Here is a 20,484-nt window from a genome sequence, read left to right on the forward strand (position 1 = left end):
CTCCTTCAAACAAGGTACAAATTGCACGAACTGATCCGTTCGTACCTAACTTCGTTGAAAGTGTCTCGTTCAGTAGTTTATTCTCCACAAATAGCGCTCTGTTCGTGTTTTTAGCTGAACGCACGGAAGGTGGAAGTCTCAGCGATGTTCGTGTATTTGAGTGGCCAATTTTAGTTCCAGGCGTTCTACGACAAAACACCGCCGAGCGTGATCGGCTAAACAAAATGGCCGCCGCCGCCACATGTTCGTTCATACGAACGCCGACCACCCGGCCTGGGGTGGTTAAATAGCAGCACACTCCACATGCAGGGTGGTCGGTCGTTCGCTTACTGGAATACTATGATCCGATTCGTGATGAAATCTTTATTTGCCGAATTCACTAACGAACACCCCAGGAATCATATAAAATCCAGTCAGAGCAGGGAAAAAAAGTTCAGTAACGTGTACTTTGGTGCAATAAGCATTAGGAAGGAGACCACACCATAATCACTGTAGGAATGGACAAAACCACCATCACTACTGTAAATCAAAGAGGGGTTTTGTTATAAATAGATTCCCCTTTCTTACTGAGAACTTTTAACTATATTAGGCAAAACAAAATAATTGCAACGTTGATGCTGCAGGCTTCCATAAAAACGATTCTTAAACTAGAAAAAGACCCTACTCAAGTAACCAACTACAGACTGATCTCTTTGATAAATCAAGATATCAAGCTCTATTAAAAAATTATGTCCGAGAGGTTTAGACAGGTTATTCCGGCAGTCATACATAGGGATCAATGTGAGTTTGATGGGAGCAGGAGCAAGTCAGATAACATAAGAAAAATAATTTTACGGATTCTTCAACTGTATAAGATTTTTCTTTTCACTGTTACAGGTAAGATTCATCTATAGCAAAAGGTTACCGATTACACAAGGTTTGATTTCCTGTTGGTAATTGGTAAGGCATTTTAATTTGAATAGCTAGGCTTTTGCGGTTGATTGTTGGTTACTTAGCTATTGTTTGCAAATAAGCATAGGTCCACCCAGGTGTTAAACATTCATAGTTGGTGGTGCTTTTAGGAGTTATACAAGCGTTGTGGTCATTAGCTTGGCTAATATAGCTTGGTTGCTGCTTCTTTTTTTTTTTACATTCTTTATTTATTGATGTTTTTCCAAAGTAAATGGGATACAGAAAAGAGTGGGTAGGGTACGGCACTGTTACAATTTGTCAAGCAAACAGCAAATATAGCTACAACACTAACCCTTCGTATAGCAAGAGAGTTTATCTGATGGTTACAAACCAGTAAGTGGGGAGTGTACAGTTTTTTTTTTTTTTAGGTGTCCCTGTGGCGGAACCAACCTCGCCACGAAGCACTGGAGAAGCCTGGTTGCTCGTCTGCTGCCTTTGGACTATGGCCCTGCATTAAAAACCTTTTATTTTCCCTGCAGAAAGGCTTGTTTGTGCCTTTCTGCCTGGGCGTTCGGTAGATTGAAATCACAAATGAAGGGACCACCTGGGCAAGGAGTGTGCCAGGGATTTACCTCCCAGAAGCTGCAGATAACCGCAGTTTAATTGGTGAACGCTGGGTGGTCACTGCTCGTATAACCGAACACGTGACAGCGGCCATCTTAAACTCCTGAACGGCCAGCGGTGTTCAGCTACAAAACTATGGAACTGAAAATGGACACTTATTTGCGCAAACACTGCTGAGCCGCCGACCTCCCTTCTCCTGCCTTCGGTCATTTAACCGAACGCCGGTCCATTCTGTATTTTAATGTGTTAACAGCGCTACCCTAGATAGCTAAGCCATGGAGCCCACTCATATACCGAAAGACTATGGGAAAGACTTTGGCTCCAAGGAGATTGAACTGTATGTAAGTGATCTGAGTGCCATTCAGTAATAATGTGCTCTCAGATCTAAGCTAAGCTGGGGATATGTTGAATGTATATGTTTTATGTAGTAATTGTAACACTGTGTAATTTTATGTAATTTTTACTATGTGGCTAATGGAGTTTTGCCTCTGTCCTTGGAGATAATTGGATTACTTCCCAATTATCTCCAGGATAGAGGGGAGGGATTATAATGCATTGTGGGAGTATTTAAATGTGTAAGCTTGTGATTGGTCAATGTCCCCTATGTATCCCAGTCTTCCATCTGGTCCCCTAGGGGAGCGTCCACCAGGTGGAAGACCTGCATAAAAGCCGGGCAGGTAGCCCCAGTAAATCAGTTCTGCTTGACCCTCAAACGAAGTGTCGTCTCGTTCTTGGGGGGAATTGGATTGTATGCTGTTACAGTGCGACTGCCAGGAGTGTAAACTGTTCGTATGGTTTTTACTGTTCGGCTGTTTACAGCATTCATATGGTTCAAGTTCGGGAGTTGGGGAATTCGTGTGTTTCCTGTTCGGTAGATTGGTCCTTTCAGTAGCTGCCTGTGTATCTGGAAGGGGAATATCGCCTAAACGTTTTTTAACCCCATTTATGCTTAACAGTCCGTTACAGTCTCCTTATGAGTGCTAGCCATGCACACCGTTGTGAGTGTTCCTTTTAGGGAGTTATGACGCTTTGGGCTATGTCAAGTCCATTGATCCGTGGGGTTCTGGTTGGACCCTGGTCAGGGAGTGCCTTAAGGTGTTATTTACAACAGAACTGGTGACATTGGTAATGGAACAGAACTATTAACAGGTAGCGGGTATAGAGTGTGTGGGGTTTGGTTTGCGAAATTGTTAGAGTGGTTCATGTGGAGCGTGGAGAGGTGTGGGAAGAAAAGAGTTTAGCAGTTTATAAGAAGAGTAGGCGGTCCTAAGGAGCCCCCCTGGGATGCCCCGTGGGGTTGCAGGATGCAGGGTATGGTTCCTACAATGTGGCATATAGGGCGTGGATTTGTGTGGTTATGAACGGTTTGTAAATGGGTGGATCACATCCCACTGTTGACCCATTGATTCTGTGGAAATCTTTAGGTGTGTCATGGAGTTGTGCCATCAGTCTGTCCATTTCTAATGCTTTGTTGATTTTACGTTTCACTGTGGTGAGCATCAGAAAGCGTTTGTTGGCCCATAATTCACCAATCATCCTGCGCACTGCCAAGGCCATGCACGCTGCTTATTTGTTTTCATGTCTGGTCATTGTGTCGGTCTTGACAGTAATACGGTCCAGGTGTCCAGCGGGAATGGTTTCTCTAATACTAGTTCAATTAGTTTTTGAATCTCTAGCCAAAATAGTTGTAGTTTGGGACAAGATCACCAGCAATGGAGATACGTGGCCTGTTCGCCACAGAGTTTCCAACAGTCTGCCGTTGGGAGTCGTCCCATTCTGTGCAGTCTGTAGGGTGTGAATTACCAGCGGAAGAGTGTATTGGTGTTGTGGACACAGGCTCAGGCACCGAGTATAGTGGTGTTGGGGAGACAGGCTCAGGCACCGAGTGTAGTGGTGTTGGGGAGACAGGCTCAGGCACCGAGTGTAGTGGTGTTGGGGAGATAGGCTCAGGCACCGAGTGTAGTTGTGTTGGGGAGACAGGCTCAGGCACCGAGTGTAGTGGTGTTGGGGAGACAGGCTCAGGCACCGAGTGTAGTGGTGTTGGGGAGACAGGCTCAGGCACCGAGTGTAGTGGTGTTGGGGAGACAGGCTCAGGCACCGAGTGTAGTGGTGTTGTGGAGACAGGCTCAGGCACCGAGTGTAGTGGTGTTGTGGAGACAGGCTCAGGCACCGAGTGTAGTGGTGTTGTGGAGACAGGCTCAGGCACCGAGTGTAGTGGTGTTGTGGAGACAGGCTCAGGCACCGAGTGTAGTGGTGTTGTGGAGACAGGCTCAGGCACCGAGTGTAGTGGTGTTGTGGAGACAGGCTCAGGCACCGAGTGTAGTGGTGTTGTGGAGACAGGCTCAGGCACCGAGTGTAGTGGTGTTGTGGAGACAGGCTCAGGCACCGAGTGTAGTGGTGTTGTGGAGACAGGCTCAGGCACCGAGTGTAGTGGTGTTGTGGAGACAGGCTCAGGCACCGAGTGTAGTGGTGTTGTGGAGACAGGCTCAGGCACCGAGTGTAGTGGTGTTGTGGAGACAGGCTCAGGCACCGAGTGTAGTGGTGTTGTGGAGACAGGCTCAGGCACCGAGTGTAGTGGTGTTGGGGAGACAGGCTCAGGCACCGAGTGTAGTGGTGTTGGGGAGACAGGCTCAGGCACCGAGTGTAGTGGCGTTGGGGAGACAGGCTCAGGCACCTAGTGCAGTGGTGTTGGGGAGACAGGCTCAGGCACCGAGTGTAGTGGTGTTGTGGAGACAGGCTCAGGCACCGAGTGTAGTGGTGTTTTGGAGACAGGCTCAGGCACCGAGTGTAGTGGTGTTGTGGAGACAGGCTCAGTCACCGAGTGTAGTGGTGTTGTGGAGACAGGCTCAGGCACCGAGTGTAGTGGTGTTGTGGAGACAGGCTCAGGCACCGAGTGTAGTGGTGTTGGGGAGACAGGCTCAGGCACCGAGTGGTGTTGGGGAGACAGGCTCAGGCACCGAGTGTAGTGGTGTTGTGGAGACAGGCTCAGGCACCGAGTGTAGTGGTGTTGGGGAGACAGGCTCAGGCACCGAGTGTAGTGGTGTTGGGGAGACAGGCTCAGGCACCGAGTGTAGTGGTGTTGGGGAGACAGGCTCAGGCACCGAGTGTAGTGGCGTTGGGGAGACAGGCTCAGGCACCTAGTGCAGTGGTGTTGGGGAGACAGGCTCAGGCACCGAGTGTAGTGGTGTTGGGGAGACAGGCTCAGGCACGAAGTGGTGTTGGGGAGACAGGCTCAGGCACCGAGTGCAGTGGTGTTGGGGAGACAAGCTCAGGCACCGAGTGTAGTAATGTTATGGAGAGAGACTCAGGCACCGAGTGTAGTGGTGTTGTGGAGACAGGCTCAGGCACCGAGTGGTGTTGGGGAGACAGGCTCAGGCACCGAGTGCAGTGGTGTTGGGGAGACAAGCTCAGGCACCGAGTGTAGTAATGTTATGGAGAGAGACTCAGGCACAGAGTTTGTGGCACCTCCAACCTCTATGTCTAAGTTGAGGAATACTGCATCCAAAGACAAAAAGCATAGAAGGGGAATTGGATGTACTTGTCCATCTAGGGACAAATGACTTGGCTTGCAATGAGGTTTAAGAGGTAAAGGAAGTTTTTTGTGTTTTTGCCAATGATATACTGCAGGTTGCTCCAAACACTGTAATTTTCTGAAGTTCTGCCTGTGCATAACACTGAGAACAACAGGCGGATGTGTATTAGGGACTTTAACTTGTGGCTTGGTGAATGGTTTTGGGAGCAAGGATTTGGCTTAATTTCTTATGGTAGCTCTGTTTGGAATGGAAATAAACTGTACAAAAAAGATGGTTTGCGAGGGGGCGGCGATAAGCTACGGAGGAGATCGGTCGCATGTCGGCTGGGCTCCGAGCAAACAAACGAGAAAATCCCACAAACAACCCCCCTCCAAGGGTTGAAACCACCTGTGGGGATCACAACAACACCACAAGCCCGATGGGGAGGAAAAGTAAAAAGGTCAGGCCCGAAAAGCCCACGATGGGCATGAACATCGATGAAAGGTGGCGGCGGGCCCGAGGAGCATCGAGCGCCAATATGGCATCCTTACACGGCAGCTGCTGACTTCTATGCCGAGACGTCGGACGAAGACGGAGAGGACCTCTCCCCGGCAAGACATAACTCACCGCCAGCTCAATCACAACAGCCGCCATCACCCGCAGCCCCCACACCAGTGAGCATGGAGGTCATTAGGGAACTCATGGCGGAACACCACAATAAGATCTCGGCGGATGTTGCCTCAATTAGGGACACGCTGCGAGGTCTAACAGGGCGACTGGGAGCAGTGGAAAACACCTCCAGCGTACACACACCAGCCAAATCCAAACGCTGCAAAAAGAGGTGCAGGAGATAAAACAGCGTTTCATTCAAAACGACCTAAAATTGGCTGAGCTTGAAGACAAACGCCGCCTAAAACACCTCAAGGTAAGAGGCATTGCCGACAACCTACCTGACACTGAGCTCCCTCATGTCACACGGCGGCTCCTCACGGCCCTAATGACTCCTAAGATAGCCAAAGCCATAACACTCGACGGCATTTTCCGTGTACCTAAGCCCATCAAAGCCCCCACGAGGGACGTGATCCTACAATTCCAGACCCTAAAGGACAGATCCGCAGTACTAGCGGCCACTAGAAACCATCCAAAATTACCTCTTTGAGGAGATGACTATCTCCTATGCAGATCTCTCTGGGGCAACGTTGGCGTGGAGACGATCCCTGCGCGAACTAACATCCCTCCTGCGGGCTCACCACATTCAGTACCGCTGGGCCTCTGCCCATACCTTGCTGATTACCAAAGGCGGCACCACGATCACAGCGCGACACATACAAGAGGCAACGGCGTTACTAGGACAGCTGGGTCTCCCCACGGACTCGTTATCACAGCAGGGACCATCAGAACATACCGGAACCCACCGAACTGCGACACAGCCAGCGCAGCGGAATTTATCCCCAGAAGATTGACCGGAGCGGCCGGGGTTACAGGAGACTCCTGAATGATCTGCCAGGGGTGTTTCTTTCATCTCATCTACTGGAACATTGCCCCCCCCCCCTACGAAGCCCATTTCGGCCTCACACTCCCTAGACCGAGACGCTCACCTACCACATTCACACAGGTCACCCCCATTGCTTGATGGGCCTTCCCATCCGGTGGGCATAGGCTGCATGAGCTGACATGTAAAACACACGGCGCAGGGCCCCAGCCTCTGCATTGTACACCTGCCGGGACACTGTTACCGCTGGCTACAACCTACAGCCCAGAACATTAACTACCGTAACAACTAGTTACCTATAAGTACCCAACAGCTCAGTATAACGTTTCTAAATATAATAGACATGAAAGTGTACTCGTAACTTCTTACACCGCTCTCGTCCCACAGAATACTGTATGAGTACTTTGACCCAGCATGTTCTGTGAATTTTATTTATATTATTTTTTATTTATTTTTTTTCTTGTTCTTTTAGTTCAGACTCCAGCGGTATTAATAGCGTGCATCACAGCTTGAAGTCAGTATGTTACAACTCACTATTGGCGCACGACACTTTCATTCTTAAATTAAGCAACATACCATGCGCAACGTTAATTCTGCCTATAACCACCCACTATGTGCATAGTGTTCACCACTCACAGTACATAGAGACGGCATATCACATGGCGTAATCCTCAACTTAATAAGTACTATGTAAACGTTACTCTTCTATTTTGCATTGAATTGCCTCTTAATTGTTCTACATCATTCTACAGTTTAGCCTGTAGTTTCTAGTTTGACTAGTATGTTCACTATGCGTAAAAATGAGACAGGTTATCCAGGAGTATACCTATCACTATCACCTATATGTTTAAAGTTTTGCCATACGCACTAACTCCTTTACTCTTACATTCGGTACCACATAGCACACTGTCTCAATGACAGGTAGATCTACAAAAAAAACAAAAAACGAATTATTAACCTTAAACGAGACCAAACTAATTTTAAGAATGCCTAGCTTAACATGTTTAAACTAATTTACCAATGTTATAAAGCAGAATGTTTTAATGTGTTTTCTATACAAAAAAAAAAAAAAAGTGCTGTTTACTCTGCCACGCTTTAAAATGCTAAAATGTTATGAAAAAGCCTGCAGCTGCTGTTGTGGCCCTGCACGCCTATTGTCACTTCATGCACAATGAAAATGAAGAATTAAAAAAAAAAAAAAAAAAAAAAAAATGGTTTGCATCTTTCTCAAAAGGGAACAAATGTTCTCAGTGTGCATTTCAGAGGGTTTGCTAGGATGTATTTAAACTAGAAGGGGGGGGGGGGGGGCAAAAGGGTTATAAAACATCAATCCAATAGCCCCACATAACAAGGACAGGAGGTGCAAGTGTGTTAAAAAATAATAAGCTCAGAGTCATGTCTACAAATGCTCCCTGTTTATTGAATCAGATCCATGAACTTGTGGCAATAATGGCAACTGATAAAATAGATTTTGTAGATGTTACTGGGGCATGTCCAGTGCATGGTATAATGAGAACAATTACTGGGACAAAGCAATACCAGGGTATTCTTTATAAAGAAAAGACAGGGAAGACGAGAAAGGGGGAGAAGATTGCATGTGAATGAGAACATAAAATCTAGTCTAATAAAAGGTAGTGAGGCGAACATAGAGTCTGTTTGGGTTACGTTAGAATTTGGTAATCACACAGTAACTCATGTAGGTGTGATTTACAGGCCCCCCAAGACAAATAGAAGAGTAGTTGAGGAAATGGCTAAAATGACAAGGGTGAAGTTATCATCTTTTTTTACTCTTCCTGATGTGAACTGGAAAACCAAAATAGCTGCTTGTGCCAGGAACACACATATTCTAAACTCCCTACTGGGATTGTCTCTAAAATAAGTCGTTGAGGAGCCAACTCGTAAAGAGGCCATACTAGATTTAGTGTTAACAAATGGAAATTTGGTATCAGATATTACTGTAGGTGAACGTTTAGGATCCGGTGATCATCAGTCAGTGTGGTTTAATATAAGAACAGTGACTGAGTCACACCGCACAAAACAGACTTTTCTAAAATTAGAAATTAGAATTGCCTAAACTGTGCTCTCCAAGAAGGGATAACTGTAACGAGTATATACTCCTACACGCAGGATCCAGCCAAACAGAAGACAGCACAGAGGAGAGATACGTCTACCGGACCTTAGAGTGGCCGGACTCGACGTAATAGGAGAAGACAGAGTCAGGAACGATCCGAGGTCAAGGGCACAAAGAGACAGCGTAAACGAAAACTAGCCGGGGTCTGGTACACAGGAATCAGCAAGCCGGCAAACAGTACAGACAAGGATAAAGCGAAAACGAAGTCAGAATACAAAGCCAAGGTCAAATACGGAGAAACACAACTGAACACAACAAGCACTAAAGGGAACTGTAGCAGAAACCACGATAGGGCAAGGAACTAAGGGAAAAGGGTGAGTATAAGTAGCCTTCAAACTAATGTGATTGGCTCCTGTCACTTCCACACCCCCAACAGGTAAGTGTATGGGGTGATTGGCATGACAGGAGCCAATGGGAGCCTTTTTGCAATTTAGGCTCCCACTGTCTCTTTAAGAGCGCGCCCGAGACTCGCGGCGCGCTCTTAGCTGCAGGCGGGACACGTGACCGCATCTCGCGGTCACTGCCCGTTTTCCTGTTAGGAGAGTCGGATGAGCCGCGCGCGGCTCGTGCAGCCGCAGGACCGCGCGCGGCTTGAAGAGAGGACCGCGGCCGGCCCCCGGATAAGGTAAGTACCGCTACAGTACCCCCCCCTGAGGACACGCCCTCCGTGCGGGCAGGACCAGGCCTGGCAGGAAAGGAAGGGAGCATGAACAGCATCCGCAGAAATCCAACTGCGCTCCTCAGGCCCATAACCCTTCCAATGTACCAAGTACTGAAGACGACCCCTAAGGAAACGAGAGTCAATAACAGCAGACACTTCGAACTCCTCATGACCCTCCACAGAGACAGGAGGGGGAGGGGGAGTATGCCGGGTATAGCGGTTGCGTACGTAAGGCTTCAACAACGAGGTGTGAAATACATTAGGTATACGCAGATTCTTAGGCAGACCCAAGGCATAAGAAACGGGATTAACCTTATGTATAATGCGATAAGGACCAATGAAGCGGGGAGCCAATTTCATAGAAGGCACCCGGAGGCGAATATTCCGTGTGGAAAGCAAAACCCTGTCCCCCACAACATAGGAAGGAGCCGCTCTGCGATGCTTGTCAGCCTGAGCCTTCTGGCGGGCAGCAGAGTCAACCAAAGAACGCTGAACCTGCTCCCAAGTATTACGCAAACCAGCCAAATGCTCATCCAGAACTGGCATGCCCTGTGAGGAGAATGCAGCCGGACGAACCACGGGATGCTGGCCATAGACAACGTAAAAAGGGCTTTTGCCGGAAGAATCATGAGTGGCGTTATTCCGGGCAAATTCAGCCCAAGGAAGCAGGTCAGACCAATTGTCCTGATGGTGAGACACAAAACAACGGAGGTACTGCTCCAGAGACTGGTTGGCACGTTCAGCAGCTCCATTAGACTGGGGATGGTAAGCGGAAGAAAATGAGAGAGAAATACCCATCTCCGAACAAAAGGCTTTCCAGAACCTGGAAATAAATTGGCTACCCCTATCGGATACAATAGATAAGGGAATACCATGTAATCGAAACACTTCTCTAGCGAAGATAAGAGCCAGTTCCATGGAAGTGGGCAACTTACGAAGAGACACAAAGTGAGCCATTTTGGAAAACCGATCTACTATCATTAGGATAACTGTGTTACCATTCGAAGGGGGTAATTCAACAATAAAATCTATTGATAGATTAGACCAAGGTCTCTCGGGAACGGGTAGCGGATGCAACAGCCCACAAGGAACTCTACAAGAGGATTTCATACATGCACAAGTAGTACAAGCACTTATATAGTCAGTAACATCCTTACGTAAGGTATCCCACCAGAAATACCGAGAAACGGCTGACACTGTTTTGGAAATACCAGGATGGCCAGCAGTCTTAGTATCGTGATACAGTGACAGAATATCCCGTCTCTCGGGAACGTCAACGAACAATTTATCATTAGGCCTCTCGCTAGGTGCCATGCTTTGTTTCGCTTGTATGGCCTGCAAGAGGGACGAGGAAATAGACAATATAGTAGTTGCTATTATCCTGTCTGAGGGAATGACAGGAGTGACATCAATCTCCTGTTTGTCAATAGTCTCGAATTGTCTGGACAGAGCGTCCACTTTAGTGTTCCGATCACCTGGCCTATAGGTGATTATATAATTAAAATGAGACAAGAACAGTGACCACCTAGCCTGCCTTGAAGACAATCTTTTAGCTTCGCTAAGGTAGGATAGGTTCTTATGATCCGTAAATATGAGGATAGGATCCTTAGTGCCCTCTAACAAATGTCTCCATTCTTTGAGTGCTAAAATGATAGCAAGGAGTTCGCGATTACCCACATCATAATTCCTTTCTGCTTTGGACATTTGTTTAGAAAAGAAGCCACAAGGATGCAATGGCTTGTCAGGAGACTCTCTTTGGGATAAGACAGCACCTACCCCTATATCGGAAGCATCAACCTCAAGTATATATGGCAATGAGGGGACAGGATGCTGTAAAATAGGTGCAGAGGCGAACGTAGTCTTAAGAAAGTCAAAAGCCTGAAGTGCCTCGGTAGACCAGGCACGTGTATTGCCATCCTTTTTAGTCATACGAGTAATAGGTGCTACGATAGACGAAAAACCGTTGATAAAACGTCTATAATAATTAGAGAAACCCAGAAAACGCTGGATGGCTTTCAGACCTTGCGGCAGAGGCCATTCTATGACCGCAGCGAGCTTCTGGGGATCCATCTAAAAACCCTTAGCGGAAATCAAATACCCTAAAAACTGGACCTCGGATTGGTCGAATAGACATTTTTCTAGTTTGCAATAAAGACCATTAGCAAGAAGGGGGTCTTCAGAACTGTCGTAACATGTCTGTGATGAGTGTGTAAGTCTGTAGAATATATTAAAATGTCATCCAAGTACACAATAACAAATGAGTGAATAAAGACATCATTAATAAATTCTTGGAATACTGCTGGGGCATTGCAAAGCCCAAATGGCATGACGGTATACTCATAATGACCTGACCTAGTGTTAAAGGCTGTCTTCCATTCGTGGTCCTTTTTTATACGTATCAAATTGTATGCTCCTCTAAGATCTAATTTGGTGAATACCGTAGCATGTTTGAGCCTGTCAAACAATTCTGTTATTAATGGTATAGGGTAAGCATTTTTGATGGTGATTTTATTAAGACCTCTATAATCAATGCAAGGTCTTAAATCACCTTCTTTCTTTGATACAAAGAAGAACCCCGCTCCAGCCGGAGAAGAGGATCTCCTAATAAATCCCTTGTCTAATGATTCTTTAATGTACTCCTCCATGACACGGTTTTCTTGAACCGATAGAGGGTACACCCTGCCCTTGGGAGGTATAGTGCCAGGCAACAAGTCAATAGCACAATCGTAAGGTCTGTGAGGCGGTAATTTGTCAGCCTCTCTTTTATCAAAGACAGTCTTTAAAGATAAATACTGAGAGGGTATAGCCGTAGACAAAGGAGGAATGGTAGGAACATTAATAGAATTCACAGGCGTGACTTCAATAGTACATGACTCATGGCAGGCTTCACTCCATGATTTTATCTGCCCTGTCTCCCAGTCAAAAATGGGATTGTGGGCACGTAACCATGGATACCCTAACATCAACTGTGAAGAGGGAGAGGTGATGACCTGGAACCGAATGGTTTCATAGTGTAGAACCCCTGTGTACATATGTAGCGGTGCAGTCTCGTGAGTAACAACTGGAGATATCAATAGTCTACCATCTATGGCCTCAACGGCCAAGGGTATCTCCTTCTCCCTGATGGGAATATTGTTTTTCTTTACAAGACCAGAGTCTATAAAATTCTCAGCTGCCCCAGAGTCAACCAGGGCGTATATATTTTCAACTATACAACTCTCTCCCATATGTAAAGAAACAGGGAGAAGCAGTCGGTTAGGAGGCAATGTAGGAGACTTAGAAATCAAACCCAAGGCCAGTCCCCTATAAGGTCTTAGGTGCGAGAGTTTTCCGGGAGCAAAGGACACTCCTTTACCATATGGTTTCTCCTACCACAATATAGGCAGAGTCCCTCCCTTCTCCTATGTAATTTTTCATTATCAGAGAGTTTGGCAACCCCTAATTGCATGGGTTCCTCTTCAGATACTTTTACACTCTCCGGTGTATTAACTCTGGGGTGAATAGGTGTAACAAAACGTCTATCCCTGTTCTTGGTATAGAGCCTGTCACGAATCCTATTATCTATATCGATGAGGTAGTAAATAAGGTCCTCTAAGGCAACAGGAAGCTCCTTAGCTGCTACCTCATCCAATATAGAGTCTGATAAGCCTTCCATGAAGGCAGTAGTTAACCCATTGTTGGTCCAATCGACCTGTGAGGCAAGGGTACGAAACTGTATAGCGTAATCAGCCACAGGCCTAGAACCCTGTTTAACCCTCATTAATGCTCTCGCGGCATTTTTAGACCTTTTCATAGTATCAAAAGTTCTGCGAAAAGCTGTAAGGAAACTGTGAAAGTCATGCACCATAGGTCCATTAGCCTCCCAAATAGGGTTTGCCCATTCAAGTGCTTTGTCGGTAAGTTGGTGCATAAAGAACCCAACTTTAGACCTCTCTGTGGGAAATGAACGTGGATACATCTCAAAATGAAACTCTATTTGGTTAATGAACCCTCTGCATGTCTTAGAATCCCCTCCATACCTAGGAGGAGGCGTTAAATGGGCCGTAGCATTAGGCACAGTCGATACTTCAGGAAGCAGGGGTGTAGGAGGGTTAGGTGCGGTTGCTGGAATGGTTCTAGCTAAGAGCGTCTGGAGAGCCTGAGCTATATGATCCATACGGTGATCCTGCTCTACAAATCTAGCCTCATGGGACGCCATCTGTTGAGCTAAATCTGCGGGGTCCATGGCCCTATCGTAATGTAACGAGTATATACCCCTACACGCAGGATCCAGCCAAACAGAAGACAGCACAGAGGAGAGATACGTCTACCGGACCTTAGAGTGGCCGGACTCGACGTAATAGGAGAAGACAGAGTCAGGAACGATCCGAGGTCAAGGGCACAAAGAGACAGCGTAAACGAAAACTAGCCGGGGTCTAGTACACAGGAATCAGCAAGCCGGCAAACAGTACAGACAAGGATAAAGCGAAAACGAAGTCAGAATACAAAGCCAAGGTCAAATACGGAGAAACACAACTGAACACAACAAGCACTAAAGGGAACTGTAGCAGAAACCACGATAGGGCAAGGAACTAAGGGAAAAGGGTGAGTATAAGTAGCCTTCAAACTAATGTGATTGGCTCCTGTCACTTCCACACCCCCAACAGGTAAGTGTATGGGGTGATTGGCATGACAGGAGCCAATGGGAGCCTTTTTGCAATTTAGGCTCCCACTGTCTCTTTAAGAGCGCGCCCGAGACTCGCGGCGCGCTCTTAGCTGCAGGCGGGACACGTGACCGCATCTCGCGGTCACTGCCCGTCTTCCTGTTAGGAGAGTCGGATGAGCCGCAGGACCGCGCGCGGCTTGAAGAGAGGACCGCGGCCGGCCCCCGGATAAGGTAAGTACCGCTACAATAACCCTCAGCAATTTCCCACAAAATCAAAATAAATTCCCAGTCAGGTCCACTAAAGCGAAGGGACTGCACTGGAAATGAGCACAGCAAGTAGAAAGAAAGGAAACAGCAAAAACCCTAACTTTATTACATCTAAGGCTAAAAAGTGGGGAAAAGCCCAAAAGGATAAGACAACTACAGTTCTAGGGAAGAGTGGACTATAAATACCTAGTGCATTAATGTGTACTTGTCTATTAGACTCTACTCCTGGACAGAGAGAGTTCCAGGTCAGGAACTACAAGTGGACAGTCCATATATCTTTCAATGAGGATACGACATAGACATATGTAGAACCTATAGGTACCATACACCCAACTAAAGAGAGTCTAGAAATTCCTCAATATAATGTCTAATGCTTAGCTCTGTCCCTTGTTACCTCGGCACCGCACATAGCTAGTGCCTACCTGCACCAACAAACCCTAGAGCTGTATTGAAAAAACAAATGAACTATAAAGTGCTCATAGTGCTACCCAAGTGTGAAAATAAAAGTGGAAGAACAAATCGCCCAACACGCGTCTCAGCGTGCTCACATGCCGTCGTCAGGGGCCAAGTGAATGAGCCCCTGACAGGCCACACTAGCTCATCCAGCAATGCAAGGGGGTGGAGTGGCAGTCCAGAGACAAGCCGGGAAGGGGGAGGAATACTCCCACATCATAGACATCCGATTTCCACTCGAACTCCACCCACCCTCTGCCGTCACCAGTGACACAAACGGGACCAGCCCAAAGGGGTGTGTCCAGTGCAGGGTGACAATCTCCGTAATGTTGTAAACCTGCCAATCATTTGTACATCTTGAATCCCTTAGTTATTCTAAGTCCCGAAAGGGTGTGTGTGTATATATATATATATATATATATATATATATATATACCCCTATTTAATTTGGACATATATATATGGCTCCAGTCTCACAAATCTACAGTGTAGACTAAGGGTTATCAGTACTCAGAGTATATTCCAAGGGGCATAAAAAGCATTTGATCAAGTGGCTGATAGTAATGTACTAGATTGTGTGTAATCGCTTAATCTAAGTATAAAGACTACACTTGTTATAAGATTACACTTAAAGGACCTCCCGTCCGGGATACCACTTGGGTACACCCGAGTAATCATGTATGATCAGCCCATGATTATCCATACTTGTCATAAGGTAAGTATAGAGAAATACAATAGATTCCACATCAGAGAGATGTGATGTATCTGTCAGGATTACAGTATGATCCAGCACATAAAATTGTGTATCACAGAGGACTGATAGGTAACATATACCGGACGTTAGAATGGCCGGATTAACGTACCAAAGAATAGTCAGGAATAGCCAAGGTCAAGGGACACAGGAAGAGACACAACAATAAGGAAAAGCCGGGGTCAGTGATGCCAGAAAACAGGGAAATCAAAATCAATGCCAAAGTCAAATAACCAGAATAACCAAAATCAATAACACACTCTCGGACAACCACAAGGGAAACCACAACAGTGCACTGAGCAAGAAGAGAACTGGGCCTTTATACCCCGCCTGTGGATCTGATAGGTTGTAACCGGCCTTTGACCCCAAAGGCAGTTAGCAGGTTCCTATTTGCATGATTGCTGCTCAGCACAAACCCTCCTGTGGATTAATTGGTGCATGGCACAACTTTTCCTGTCAGGACAGTAATGTTGCTCGGCACAACTTTTCCTGTCAGAACAGTAAATGCCATTAACATTTTTATGTGCAGATGAATACGTGACAGTATCATGGTGGTATGCACAACTATTAGGTTATGGTCTATTCCCCTCTATATGTACTAATAAAAATGTTAATCCTAATGTGATAAAAAATATCACCATATATAAAAGAACAATAAAAGATGGAAAGAACGTGTAAATAAAAGAAGATAAAGTTAGTGTAATTGGTTAATTTGTCAGTTGATTAGTATAGCTAAATCCACATCGGATTCAAACATGAGTATAATAATGACAGCTGAATGGCGAACAGGAGAAGCCTTTAAAAGTATTTAATTTATATATCCAAAAGACTTCCCTGGTGTAGGTGTCTAGAGATAGAGCCTCTTCGCCAAATTCACATGTTCCCGGGTACGACATTTAAAGGGCTTAAAGGTTTTACCCATGTAGTTTAAGCCACATGAACTAGTGAGGAGATAAGATAACCCCCACTGATCGGCAATTGAAAAAGGAACGTGACTTAAACCATTCAGTTTGGCAAATTCTTTACAGTTTCTAGATACATAATGGCAGGCACAATGTCCGCATCAAAATGTTCCTACAGGTAAATATTGTTTTATGTGGGTTGGCGCGAAGGTACTAAAGTGACTTGGCACCAGAATGTCCCTTAGATTCTCCCCCTTACATGCAGTGACTGATGGGAAGGGATCTTTTAAGGATGTCCTGCATAGTGTCCCAACCAGTGTCAAAAGTACCTATACAACGTATGGGAGGAGTCTCTCTAATCTTGTTATGATGTGTGTCAGTCTATATGTGTCTGTATGTCTGTTTACAGGTGTGTGTCAGTGTGTGTATCTGTATATCTGCACTTGTATCTGTGTGTCTGTGCCTGTATCTGTGTCAGTGATTGCATCTGTGTGACTATGTATCTGCATGTGTGCCAGTAGGTCTGTGTCTATTTGCATGTGTGTCAATGTTTGTGTAGGTGTGTATCTGTGTGTATGTGTGGCAGTGTTTGTTTCTGTGTATCTGCATGTGTGGCAGTGTTTGTGCCTGTGTGTCTGTACATTTGTATATGTGTTAGTGTGTGTATCAGTATGTCCTTGTAACTGTATGTGTGTCAGTGTGTAAACCTGTGTATCTGCATGTATGTCAGTATGTGTATTAGTGTGCCTGTGCAACTGTATGTGTGTCACTGTGTGTATTTACATGTATGCCAGTATGTGTGTCAGTGTATCTGCATGTGTGGCAGAGTTTGTGTCTGTCTGTATATCTGTAGGTGTGCGTATCTGTATGTGTCAGTCTATGTATCTGTGTGTCTATATCTATATTGGTCAGTGGTTTTTTTTTCTGTGTATGTGCATGTGTGTCATTGTGTATTTATTTTATTTTATTTGTAAAATATTTTACCAGGAAAGATACATTGAGATTTCTCTCGTTTTCAAGTATGTCCTGGGTCCACAAAACATTGCATTGTTACATAAGGGTACAATAAAATACACATACAATACAAATAAATACAAACTACAAAAACAATATTTGTCAATCTGTATTTTATTGAGGCATATGAGATGGGATACAGAATAGAGAGAGGGAAATGTGCAATTGGAATACAGTATAGGGATCAATAACAATTATATCTAACATTTCCTTAATATTTGTACCTCTTTTTTGTTTATGTTTTATGGTTTAACGTTGCTTTTGTAAACAGGCCAGGGTAATATGCAGGTTAAGTCGCTTAACATTGGCTAGTTGTAGTAGGTTAAGTGAGCATTAAGTCGTTTAACGAAAACAGTCAAGCCTATAACAGTTATTTTAAGTACCCCCAGAAGTACTAGAGCTATGCTTGGAGCCATTCTTTCCATGCAAATACAGTGTACATACAATCTTGTTATTCATCGGGTAAGGCTAAGTGGCTATTCAATGCGGAGTATCCTGCTAATACATGATGTAGCTAGTAAACATAAAATTTCAATATATAGGTAACCGACAAAATATGCGTGATCGTAGCTATACCAATTAGACGTGTCTATCGCTTATGAGCTTTCTCCAAGTGAATGCTAACTGCGTTTATCATAGTGCATACATGAATAAGAGCAAGGAAAAAAAAAAAAAAGAGAAAAAACAGACATAGATTTACTGCATAGTTAAATGTCAGGTTTATTGTCTGGTCACATTGAATAAAGCAGCATCGCTTTGCAATCTAACAGTGTATGTAAGCTGCACTTGAAATCTGTTGAAAGGGTTTGTACTCGTCTTAGGTACTAGTAGAAATTCAAGTCAGACATGACAGCTAGAAACCAATAACTTATAAACAGTGATATAAACAGCTTGCTGGAACAGTGATGAGGCAGGCGCACCCAAAGTCTGTTCGATGTCTAGACTGATGGCTGGGGTGCGGGTTGTTGAGACGGTTCACCCGATGCCTTTGGGATGTTTCTGGAGGCAGACCACCCCGTGGTCCAGCGCGGCGCTCTCAGCATCGTTTCTGCCCGGGTTTTCCCGATTCCCTGCTCCCCGCCCACTCCGACCGGATGCTTGGTGTCTGGGGACCGTGTGTCTTTGGCCCGAGGCCTTAATAGGGGTTCTTGCCACAAGTCCATTGGCCCCATCAACAGGGTCGTGGGCCTGAGGGTTTGCCGGTGCTCGGCTATCCCCTCGGGTGTATGGGTGGCGTGGGAGGGTTACCTCTTGACGAACCCCCAGCTCGGAAGAAGAGCGTGTGGCCCCTTTGGTGGCTGGGTGCGTTTGGCGGTTTGTCCGGGGGGGGTTCAGGAGCTTGCTTGGGTTGGGTCCTACCACCACCCCGTGTTTGCCGACATGGTTTGGGAAGGCCTCGCCTAGGCTGTGTTTCCGTTGGGAGGCCGCCTTCGCTTTCCATGGGGGGATCACCCACAGATGGCGCCGGGTAGCCGGGCGGATCCAGGCCGCCAATTCTCTTATTCCTCGTTTGTGAGGCAGTCCCTTGGTATTGTGCCCCCTCCACAGGCGTGTGCATAGCTGGTGTAAGAACTCCAGGGCGTCCCTGGGTGGCGTAAGAAGTGTGCTTTGCGAGGTTCCCGTCATGTGGCTGGGCCCAGAACATCTGGAGTCCAGCCTTGAGTGGGCAGCTGCAGTTGTTGAATCTACGTATGTCCCTTTGGTGGGGACCGGGATAACCCCCACCGGTCCATAGGGGGGGGAACGGGGGCACAAACCTTGTCTCGTATCTTGCTTCAGCAGTGAGAGAGCGGCCGTCTCCCTCACCGCCGCCATGCTCGTAGGCCGCAACCCCGTGCGGGTCGGGACCGGTGTAGAGATCACCTTGCTTGGTGTCCACACGTAGGTCTCGGTAGCCCCAGTCGTTTGGGAGTCGCTATGTTGTGGTTCACAGCCTCTGTTCGTCGGTAGTCGACGGTGTGCCCGGTGGGAAGCTGGAGCAGCAGCGACATGCGACTGCTCCGTTCCGCGGTCAGGCCCCGCCCCCCACAAAAACAATATTAATACACAATATATACAAAATGTACCATAGAACAGGTAGGACATATATAAATCACCCATGACATGTGCATTCTGTTTTGAGGTATGTAGAAAGGGATCTCTTAAATGACTCTAGGCTTGGGGAAGATTTTAAAGTGTGCGGGAGGTCGTTCCACAATTGCAGTGCTCTGTAGGAGGAGGAGGAGGATGTTTCTTTTTGTATTGAGGTAGACTAAATAAAGTGCTGGTACTGGATCGGAGGTTATAGGAGGTGGGAAAAGCTGAGGAGAGCATTTTGCTCAAGTAGGGTGGGAGTTTCCCATAAAAGCTCTTAAACACAAGGACGGAAAGATGTGTATTTGCAACTGTATTTTTATCTCTGTATTTGCATATGTATCAGTGTGTGTATATCTTTGTATCTGTATGTGTAAATGTTTATATCTGTGTGTCTATGGATCTGCATGTGTGTTAGTGTGTGTCTGTATTATGTATCTGTATGAGTTTGCCATTGTTCGTATCTGTGTGTCTGTACATCTGTATGTGTGTCAGTGTGTGCATCAGTGTGTCTGTGCATCTACATCAGTGTTTGTGTCTATGTCTTGTGTGATTTTTTTCGTCTTTATCTGTAGGTGTGTCAGTGTTTGCATCTGTGTGTCTTTATCTGTATGTGTGTCAGAGTTTGTATCTGTGTTTTTGCACTTATGTCAGTCTGTGTAGATGCATGTGTGTCAGTGTGTCTGTGTACCCACATATGTGTATCTGCAGAGGCAGAGGAAGAGCAGAGGAGCCTGGGGAAGAGGAGAAGCAGGGAGAGCCTAAATTCTAGAACATACCAAAAAGGGGAGATGGGGCAGAGAAAAACATATATAAATTTGAAATAACAACAACTATAACAATTACAAATAATTTGCTAATATGAGGGGTACAATTTATGGAAATGGACTTGCAAGAGGTACACAAGTGAAAAAAAGGCTGGGAACCACTGCTCTAAAGCACTTTAGCTTGCTGAAAAGATTTATGTCAAGAGTGTCTTTTTTTCACTTTACAAAAAGTGCAGATTTCAATAGAAATTTACACTTTTATAAATTAACTTGGTTACACCTCCTTGGCTTCCAAACTGAC

General features: G+C 45.9%; 1 protein-coding gene across 4 annotated transcripts in view; it reads right to left on the reverse strand.

Moving 5' to 3' along the window:
- SLC39A3 (solute carrier family 39 member 3) overlaps window positions 1-20,484 on the reverse strand; it is a 110,710-nt gene that overhangs the window by 75,026 nt on the left and 15,200 nt on the right. The gene's annotated exons all lie outside the window — the stretch shown is intronic.

The sequence above is a fragment of the Pelobates fuscus genome, chromosome 5, assembly GCF_036172605.1.
Source record: "Pelobates fuscus isolate aPelFus1 chromosome 5, aPelFus1.pri, whole genome shotgun sequence".
In the NCBI taxonomy this organism is placed as follows: domain Eukaryota; kingdom Metazoa; phylum Chordata; class Amphibia; order Anura; family Pelobatidae; genus Pelobates; species Pelobates fuscus.